At 43.0% G+C, this 9359-nt stretch overlaps 1 long non-coding RNA gene across 1 annotated transcript; it reads left to right on the top strand.

Moving 5' to 3' along the window:
- The first annotated feature begins 4355 nt into the window (after window positions 1-4355).
- Window positions 4356-7271, top strand: LOC106043267 (uncharacterized). Its single transcript, XR_001211593.3, has 4 exons — window positions 4356-4558; window positions 6238-6272; window positions 6812-6856; window positions 7183-7271. It is a non-coding gene; the product is annotated as an uncharacterized lncRNA (long non-coding RNA).
- Window positions 7272-9359: the final 2088 nt, after the last annotated feature.

The raw sequence follows: 9359 nt of genomic DNA, 5'->3' as shown, positions 1-9359 counted from the left end.
CTGAGAGTTTGTTCTGTGTGGCCAGCCATGCCTGTATGTATATATGTGATGTACAGGTGTGTGTGCGTATATGCCTGCCGGGAATGCGTGCTCAGCCTGGCCTCTGGTGGGACCTGGGCTGGGAGCTGCTCCAGCCTCACCTCTCCCAGGCTGCTGGATTCATGGAATCACAGAATCACAGAACAGTTGGTGTTAGAAGGGACCTCTGGAGGTCATTTGGTCCAACCCCCCTTAACAAGCAGGGACACCTGGGGCAAGGTACCCATAACCCTGTCCAGATGTCTTTTGAAGATCTCCAATGAGGGAGACTCCACAACTTCTCTGGGCAGCCTGTGACAAGGCTCAGTCACCCACACAGCACAGAAGTGCTTCCTGATGTTTAGACAGAACCTCTTGTGTTCCACTGTGTGCCCACTGCCTCTTGTCCTGGCACTGGGCACCACTGAAAAGATGCTGGCTCCATCTTCTTTGTACCCTCCCTGCAGGTGTTTGTAGACAATGAAGAGGTTTCCCCTGAGCCTTCTCTTTGCCAGGTTGAACAGTCCCAGCTCTCTCAGCCTTCTCACACAGAAGTGCTCCAATCTCTTCTCCATCTTGGCGGCCCTCTGTTGGACTCTTTCCAGGATGTCCATTCAGCCTTGCCCTAGCTGTAACCACCACCACTGACAGGACACCACCACCAGATACAGCTGGGAGCTGCTTGGTCCACCTCTGGCAGCCCAATGTCACTGCCCCAGCAGGAAAGGCCAAGGAAAGGAAGAAAGGGAAAGCACGGTGACAAAACCCAAGCTGTGGTGGCAGCTGCACACATCAGCCACAAGCCTATCTGACCTATGGGTTTCACAGCCTCTGTCCCCTTCTTTTCTCCTCCATTACCATCCTAGAAAGTTCCTGCTTTCATACAGGAAAATTTGTAATTACTCCTCAAACCTAGCCTACACTTCTTCCCTACCTCCTTCTCACCTTCTCAAACCTAATCTGTGATCAAATCCACCCACCAAAATCAGATGTCTTTCCAGGGATGAACCTTCACACCACCTTGGAAGAGATTTTCTAGTTCTGTGGTTGGTGAGAATAAAAAATGAATGCAGCTTGTTCCGTGTAGAAGCATCAGTAACACGCTGCATGTACACCAGATTCACAGGGTCACAGAAATTAGAGATTGGAAAGCCCAAGGGAGATAGCTGCTCCAGCTAAGGAGCTGTGCAAAATTGTTGTCTGCACCACATTAAAGCAAGGAAGAGCTCTGGGCATTCCTGAGCTGTCACGTTGTCCTTGTTTTCTTGTCACCTTCTTCCTGAAATGTATGTGCGGGTATTGTCTTTTCCAGAGAAAGTAGTTTATTAATTTTAATGAGCAATCAAAATGTGTGCAGTTGAGCAACAAGCTCAAATTAAAATATTACTCTTATGTAATGAAACATGGATCTTTCACGGTGACATTTAAAGAGCCATGTTTTTATTTTTGGTTACAAAAATTTTAGCGCATGGAGCTGACATGAGATCCATCAACTTACCTGTCTAAGGAGCTGACCCAGGTTAGATATATTTGATTCAGTTCTCAGGCTAGTATGCACTCTTTCATTGTGGATCTAGCCTTAACGCCAATTAAAAGCAGTTGGAAAATCTCTAAATGGCTTTGCCTGAGTAGAACTAGACCCCTTTCAGACCATGTGCTTAAGGTCAGTTGCTGCTCTCAGGTATAAATCCAGCAGAGTGCCACTGAAATCAGTCTAGACGCAGCTGATTTATTGACATGACAGTGGGAGCAGCAATTGACTCATTGCAAGAGTCTGTCTGTGGCCTCAATCCAGCCCTGAGCTCCCAGGCTCCCCATCCCAGGCACTGAAATCAAAGCAAAGAGAATCCAATCCGTGGTTATCTGCTGACTCTCGTTTGAGTTCTTTCTGGTTGAATTTTCTAATGAAGCAGCCATAATGGGATTGAAGTGTCTTGTTCCTGGTAAAATTGTTACCTTGTGTTTTCCTTGCCCTATGCAAATGGCCAGCATTGGAAAGAAAGTGTCCTCCTTCACTTTGCCTTCCTAGCTGAGGGTCAGCCAAAGCACCCCAGCAGTTCTTCACAAAAACCAAGCCCTTGCTCTGTGGCTTCAGCTGCTCCCTCTGTTGCCACCTCCACACTTCCCAGCGCTGGTTATGACTTTGCTGCTTGCTATGTTTGCGTCCCAGATTCACCCCGCTTCATGGAATTAGAAGTTCAGCAGAGGGGCAGCCCCATACGAGGATTTGGAGGGCTCCTCCTCTGCTGCAACAGATCTTTCTCTCACACTTAAAAGTAGCAGTGCTGGACATTAGAAGAAATCCACAAGGGGCAAGGAAAAGATATTCATTAGCAGTGACTTGATGATGTGGTTTCTCTGTCAAAACCTGTGACCTGAATTACTGCCTGTGCTGCCAGAGGGATTATTGGAAAGAGAATAGCTTCACTGGGAAAAGAAATCAGACTGCTGGGCAGAGCATCTATTAAAATAAAAGGGAAAGTCTTACTTATATCTCAGATAAGCAAAGAGGACGTGATCGTAAGAACATCCTTAATGCTGGACCAGGCTGCAGAATGCAGCTGGTTTATGTGAGCCACAAGTCAGGGATGCTGCAAACTGCCTTATTGCCCTCTTCAGCCAAATCCCCCAAAACTTCGCTCCCCAACCTGCAGTTATTTAGATGCTGCTGTTGTTTCCAACAAGCTGACAGAGATCATAGCCAAAGAAGTGGCATGACAGAGGGCTGTCCTCAGACCATCTCCCATCTTTTGTGGTCATCCTCCAAATGGATTTCTGTGGAGGTTTAAGGCTGCTGGAAGCCTGGAGTCCTCACTCAGATGATGTTCCTGAGGCACTGCCCAAATATCAAGGGTGGATGAACTTCCAGAGCAGCCATGAGCATGACAGCTTGGGTCCTGCCCCACTTCTGGATGGATGCGTTGCCAAGAGGACTATTAACTGGCTCAGCCACGCTGTCCTTCGGGTGACACAGGGACAGGCTTGGATGCCCTGCCAGTCCCATGGTATAAAAGCCATTCAGTCCAACCTGGAGAGCACTTTTACAGTCAACAGCAGTAGTCAGTAAAGCATATTTATCACTGTGGAGTCACATATATTTTGCTGCAAGAAAAAACATATTCCTATGTTTTATTCCTAAAACAGATGTTCCTATTACTTTTCCCTTGTTTTGAGGAAAGTAATAATAACAAATAATAATAATAATAATAATAATAATAATAATAATAATAAAAAAAAAACACAGCATTTAAGAATGACCTATTCACATTGCCTTGATTTATTCTTCCCTGGAGTTCAAGGGACTCCTTGGGCCAGAGGCTCTGCATCTGGCTACAGAAAGTAATTTCACTCAAACTTCCAATGTGTCCCATTCACAGAAGATATTTTGACTACAAATATGTAAGAAACATCAAGAAGGGAACTAATGAATCAACTAATGAGTCAATCCTGAAGCAAGCAAAGAAGCTGTAAAAGGGCTATTAATGTAATACTAAGTTTAATTAGGCTACAAAATAGCATTGCACTGCCTTTGATTAATGCTTGTTACAATGTCCTGTCTGCCAGCCCAGATCCCAAAACTGCTTCTCCTGTGCATAAATATTTATTGGCTATATGATATTGTATATAAAGAGTCTGGGGAACAGGGAGAAGAAAAAGCACAGGGAGGTCAGGAAACACAGGTGTGGATTTCACCAAGCAGTCGGCACTTGGCACATGAGTTTAGTAAGGTGGACCCATCAAAGCCTTTTACCTGAATGAATCATTTTAATGACGGCACTTTAGCAATCTCCATATTTATCTTGTGCACCATCTTTCAGGATAAGTCCCTTACTATCCCCAAAGCAAACAGGAAGCAAATTATCAATTCTGTCTTCCTTTTGGCTTCTACTTTCTTTGAGAGCACTGTGAAGATGTCTCAAAGCCTACATTATCAGTGAATTAAAGATACCAGCGTAGCTTTAGGAAAATCCTTAGAGACAGCATCACCGCCCCTTCTAATCCTGGTGAAGGGTGTTGTCAGGGTGGTGGCAAGGAGGCACAGTGGTTGAAGCATCTCAGAGGTCCTCTTGCCTTCTGCAGACAGGCAGGCATTGCAAAACAGCCCTTGGGCTGCTCTGCAGAAGCACTGATATCAAACTGCTCAACCTTATCTACTGCAGGCACCAGGGCATAGCATGTCCTCGCTTGTCTGCCTTGTCTCTCAGGTGCCTCTGCGTGTTTCTTTGCAACATCACAGGGACAGCTGAGGAGTGATGGCAATTAATAGTTTTGAAAACTTTGACTGAGAAAGAAAATAACATCAAACTCACCTGAATACCGCTAATGAGTTTGTCTCAAACAGGTGACCCAGGGATATCAAACACTGCAGCTCTTCAAATGCATTTTAAAATCACTGTAAGACTGGAAGTGGATTTTGTTAGTTTATTGCCTTCAATTTTTAGCTTAAGTTTTTATTTTTCTTGCATATAGCATCACTTGATGATCCCCAAAGTTTAGGATACACACTGTGCACAATAAAATCCACAGCAAATATAATCAGGTAAGTCATTAACATGGGTGCTTATGCATCTTTACTGATAAATCACCACTCCTTACCTCAAAGACTTTAACCTATATACAGATAAAAAAGTCTTCTCAGATCATTTTCTCCTCTGATAAATGGAGTCATTAAATATCAAAGGTTTCAATGTTTATCTACTGTAACATTTCTGCCATTGTGCTTCTGTAAATTGGATGCCAATAGGACTCATGACTTTAGCAAGCTGCAAATCTTCCCTCCTGATGTTACCCTTTATAGAGATATCAGAATGTGTTTTCTTTGCTCTTGCTTGTAGAAATTCTTGTTGACTCTTCAAATATTGTGGCTGACTTCAGAAAGGAGTTATATGGGGGGGACAAAAAAAAAAAAAACATTTTTCTTTTGGTGCATTTTGGCATATTTCAACACACTGCCCTGAAAACAGACTGATGGGCATTGCCACTTTTTCCCTCTGTGGTTTTGGTTCTGATGATAGTTTATTTATACTGAAGGTTTGTCTATAATGGGAGATTAGCTTTGATCTCAGCAAGCCATCTTCCCTTGTCCTTTAAGACAAATCCCCATTGCCGAGTGAGTGCTGGTGTGATGGGAATCAATACATTTGATCCTTCAAATACTATTGCTCTCCTAGTAAATACTATGTACACTACCTGTGCTGATCTAGCACTTTCTTGCAGACCCTTGCACAAAATCCTGCTGTGAGCTGCATCCTCCAATACCAAGTTACACATACTCAGTATATGTCCTGAAGGCACGTGCTAGTTTTTGATACATAGGTTGGTAATGGCCGTAGCATAACTCCTTTGCCCTACTGAGACCTGGGCTAATCTCCAGTACAAACCACCGGTGACATTTTCAATGGCATTCAAATGACACTTTTTAAAGGCTTTAAATCTTTATGGGTACTGACTTAATTGGTCAATATGTAAAAACTTTTATTGTTATAGCTACACACATAGAAACCTGTAACAGTTTGGCTCTCGGTGACTTTGGAATTCATATCTTATCTCTAAAAATGAAAGGCACTGACAAGCTCTAGTATCAGTGAAAGCCTGATACTGCGTTTTAAGTTTGTAAATTCAATAGCTGATTTGATAACTTGACCTAGGAACCAGTAAAGAGATTCACATGAATTCCCATTACCATCCCCATGCATATCAGTTCTTCTGTCCTTTCACTATCTTCTTTTCAAAAAATGTCAGATTCTAAACTCTGTACTAAATACTCCATCATCACTCATTCTCTACTCTGTCTTTTCTGATTAAAAGCTATTTATTATATCTATAGAAAACAATTTTGTCAAGATCCATCCACAAATACAGAGAACAAACTGCTAACACTAGAATTGACGATAAGATAGAACAATTATTTTTCTCTTGCAGCTGTTGATTTATTTTCCAAAATATATTCTCTTATTTCAGTTTTGGCAAAGTGTTCCAGCTGACTTATGTACGTGTATGTGTGTGTATTTATGTATATATGTATATAATAACTGACTATTAATAAGTTTCTCTTCTTTCCCATCATCATAGGTTATAACAGCCTCACAGGCTGTAGGATAAAAATGTTCAGTTCAGATCCTCCAGAATAACACCCCAACTGTAAAGCAGCAGTGCTCCGTATATTCTGTTTTGCTGAAGTCATTCTATTCTGCATAAAACATTTAATTTTTTTACTAGCACAGCAACAGGAAACCAAATGGCTTACTGCCCAGGTGAGTCTCTGAGTATCTGACACTGTTGATCCCTTTCTTCCTTTCCTTCCCCTGTTTTCTAGATCATGGAATAATTACCTAAATTGTGCAAAAGACAATATTATTAAGAGAAATAGTAAGAAGAAAACAGATTGCAAATGCATCGACAGTATCCTGGGAGATGTGATCCAAGGAGCGGGCGAAACCTAAAACATTGTTTAAGCTGGCTTTTTATATCACTCTCTGTTGATTATATTATCATAAATGATATAACTACATTAGTAATATTGTTATATTACTGTCTGTAGATTGGCACATGTACATGAGGGTACAGGTTATCTGGAAATCCGGGCTATTCCATGGGGTTCTCTGTGATGGACACCATGGGCACCTTTCCTACCTACCACTGGCCACTGGGCGTGCTGGTGGAAGGGAATGTGGTGGACTGGGATTCTCTCTCAGAAGGACACACTGCGAGGTTGCACAGGTGCAGAAGCTCAGCCCGGTTATTATGACAGTTCCCTGTAACATACATTCACGCTTTCACTTGCTCTCTGCAGATACAAGGCAAACTGAGATTGAAACACAGGCGATGGCCACACTGAGTAAGTTTCTGGAGATAAAATAACCCAGGAAATAAGGTGATTTGTGACCCCTGTTGGGAAGTGGCAGTTGGCATCAGCTAAGCCTGACATGTCCACTGATGCCCTGATGAGCAAAAAGTGATAATATGTTGTTCTGTTTATCTGGGGAGATAGGCAATGAGATAGGCTGTAAAAACTGTTAACAGCTACAATGCTGTTGCTGGCAATTCCATCCTTACCCAAAAGTGTATCAGAGGCTAAGTCAATATTTGGACAATCTAAGCCCGTTCATTACTACCTTCTGTAAACCCCCAAAAGCAACATTAATGCATTTACTTTTTCCTCAGTGATTTAAGAAAAAAGAGAACAGAAACATGAAGAGGTTTCTCACACGCTGTATGCTGCATTCGAACTCCATGAAGGAATTCTGTCCTGGTTAACCACTACAGGTCATCATCCAGTGTCAACCTTTCCTTGAATCCTTCACCAACCTTTCCTTGAATCCTTCACCAACTCAGATTAAAGAACAGAAAGAGAGAAAAATTAAGGATAGGAAATTGAAAGGGTTTGTGAGCTACAGCTGCTGGAGCATCCTGGAGGCACAGAACAAACACCTCAGCACCACCTAAATTGCCTTTCTGATGTTTGTGTCTGAGCAGGTCATGTGTCTGAGTGGTCCCCTGTAGATGTTTCCATCAGCTACAAAGGGACTTTGGATCAATGTGAATGACTTCACTAGACGTAACTCATGTAAATGGGTTGAATTCTGCCTCTGCCCAGCTCTAACCCCAACTGGACTGTCACTGAGATGAGACAAACTTCCCTTGCTTCATCCTTATCTGCGACAACCTCTAGGGACCTCAGAGATCCCAACAGCATTTCTTCTTTTGATCTTCTTCCTTCTTTTCAGTACCTTTCTAGTCTTTATTCTGACCCCTAGGTTCTTGGATTAGTTGGACATTAGTTCTTTTCCTAAAGATGACAGGCAAGACTTGCTATTGGGACAGGAAATGGCACAACCTGCTAAATTCTGCTCTCAGAACCACAAATTTTGAATAACTGTCCAGTACTGTAGATGCTTGTTCATGTTCTGGTTAGTCCTACATGGCTCAGAGCAGTGCTGTGCATACCCAAGCCATACCAGGACATGCCAGCTCACATACTGAAAGCAGCCTAGTCATGCTAGTGATGTCTTTCACCCAGGCAGTTAATCCTCCTGAAAAGCAAGATAAATTAGGCAGGAAAGCCTGGCTGTCTTACTCAGAACTGTTGCAGTATCTTTATGTGTTACTGCACTGCTCTGTGTAGATACCCTTTGACTTACAAGCTTCATTTACTTCACTAAAATTAATGCATCAGCATGCAGTTACTATGGTGATGTGGGCTACCTAACTATCTTAGGCTACGTCCATACTCATGTGTGAGCTGGTTCTTGCTGTGTCTGAAGTTTGCTGGCACCTGACCATAACCAGACTGCAAGCCGAACTGTAAGCATGGCTGGATGAGCAGGGGATATGAATATAACTTAAATAGGGAATTTTGCTTTTCAGTAGTTAAGTAATTGGGTGTCCCTATGTACCTATGTGCTCCATGTGCCTATAGGGGACAACCACAAAAAGACCTCTGATGAAGAAAGCAGAGACACGTCCCCTGTATCCCAGCTCCATTGCTTGTGCACCAGTGTATGCTGCTTTCATTTCACCAGGCTCCTGCCTTAACACGGGAGGTAAGGGTGCTTCTGGGTTTTACTCTCAACTGGAAAAGACAAGACTTCAGAGAAGATGGAATTAACCCAACGGCAAGATCCTCAAAGTCTCTGGAATAGCTGGGATGATGAGGCATCCTGTATCTCCAGGACTTCATGAGATTTAACAGATGCACAATAGTTATATTGGCCCTCCGCATTATAGGGCTCAAACTGTAAGTACCATAAGCAAGAAGAAGACGTCCAAGGGCTTTGATGATCTGTTTGTGGCTAGGAAAAAGGTGAACTTAATCAAAACCATGATTTGCTCTTAGTCACCTCCTCAGCTACCGACGGTGTCTGGCTTTACTCTGCTGCTTGTTCATAGTCCCTGGAGTCTCAGATACCCGATCATTGCTATGGTGATTTTATTTCACTGAACCTCTTCTTTAGAAATAAATCTTTGTCCACTGATGGCTTAGTCAGCAATTTGCTTGCCTGATGCAGCTCACTAAGACACATGGCACTGTAGCACATTCTGATAAAGAACAGAGATGCTCTGATTTTCTGTAATGAGGCGAGTCTCCCTGCTATGATGGCACAGAGGTGTTTACTCTATTTGGAGATCAGAGGACATCTGTAGAGCTTCCTACTGACAGCAGTGTTGCTGCAGCAGGCTGTTTGCAGAAGCACCCAGTCATTACCCAAACTATCATTACCCAGTGACATAGACAATGGGATCAAGTGCACCCTCAGCAAGTTTACAGACAAACCAAGCTGAGTGGTGCAGCTGATACAACAGAAGGAAGGGATGCCATCCACAGGGACCTGGACAAGCTT

This window comes from Anser cygnoides, chromosome 2, assembly GCF_040182565.1.
Source record: "Anser cygnoides isolate HZ-2024a breed goose chromosome 2, Taihu_goose_T2T_genome, whole genome shotgun sequence".
NCBI classification, from domain to species: domain Eukaryota; kingdom Metazoa; phylum Chordata; class Aves; order Anseriformes; family Anatidae; genus Anser; species Anser cygnoides.
The sequence above is the reverse complement of the archived record's forward strand: the minus strand, read 5'-3'. Positions and strand labels throughout refer to the sequence as shown.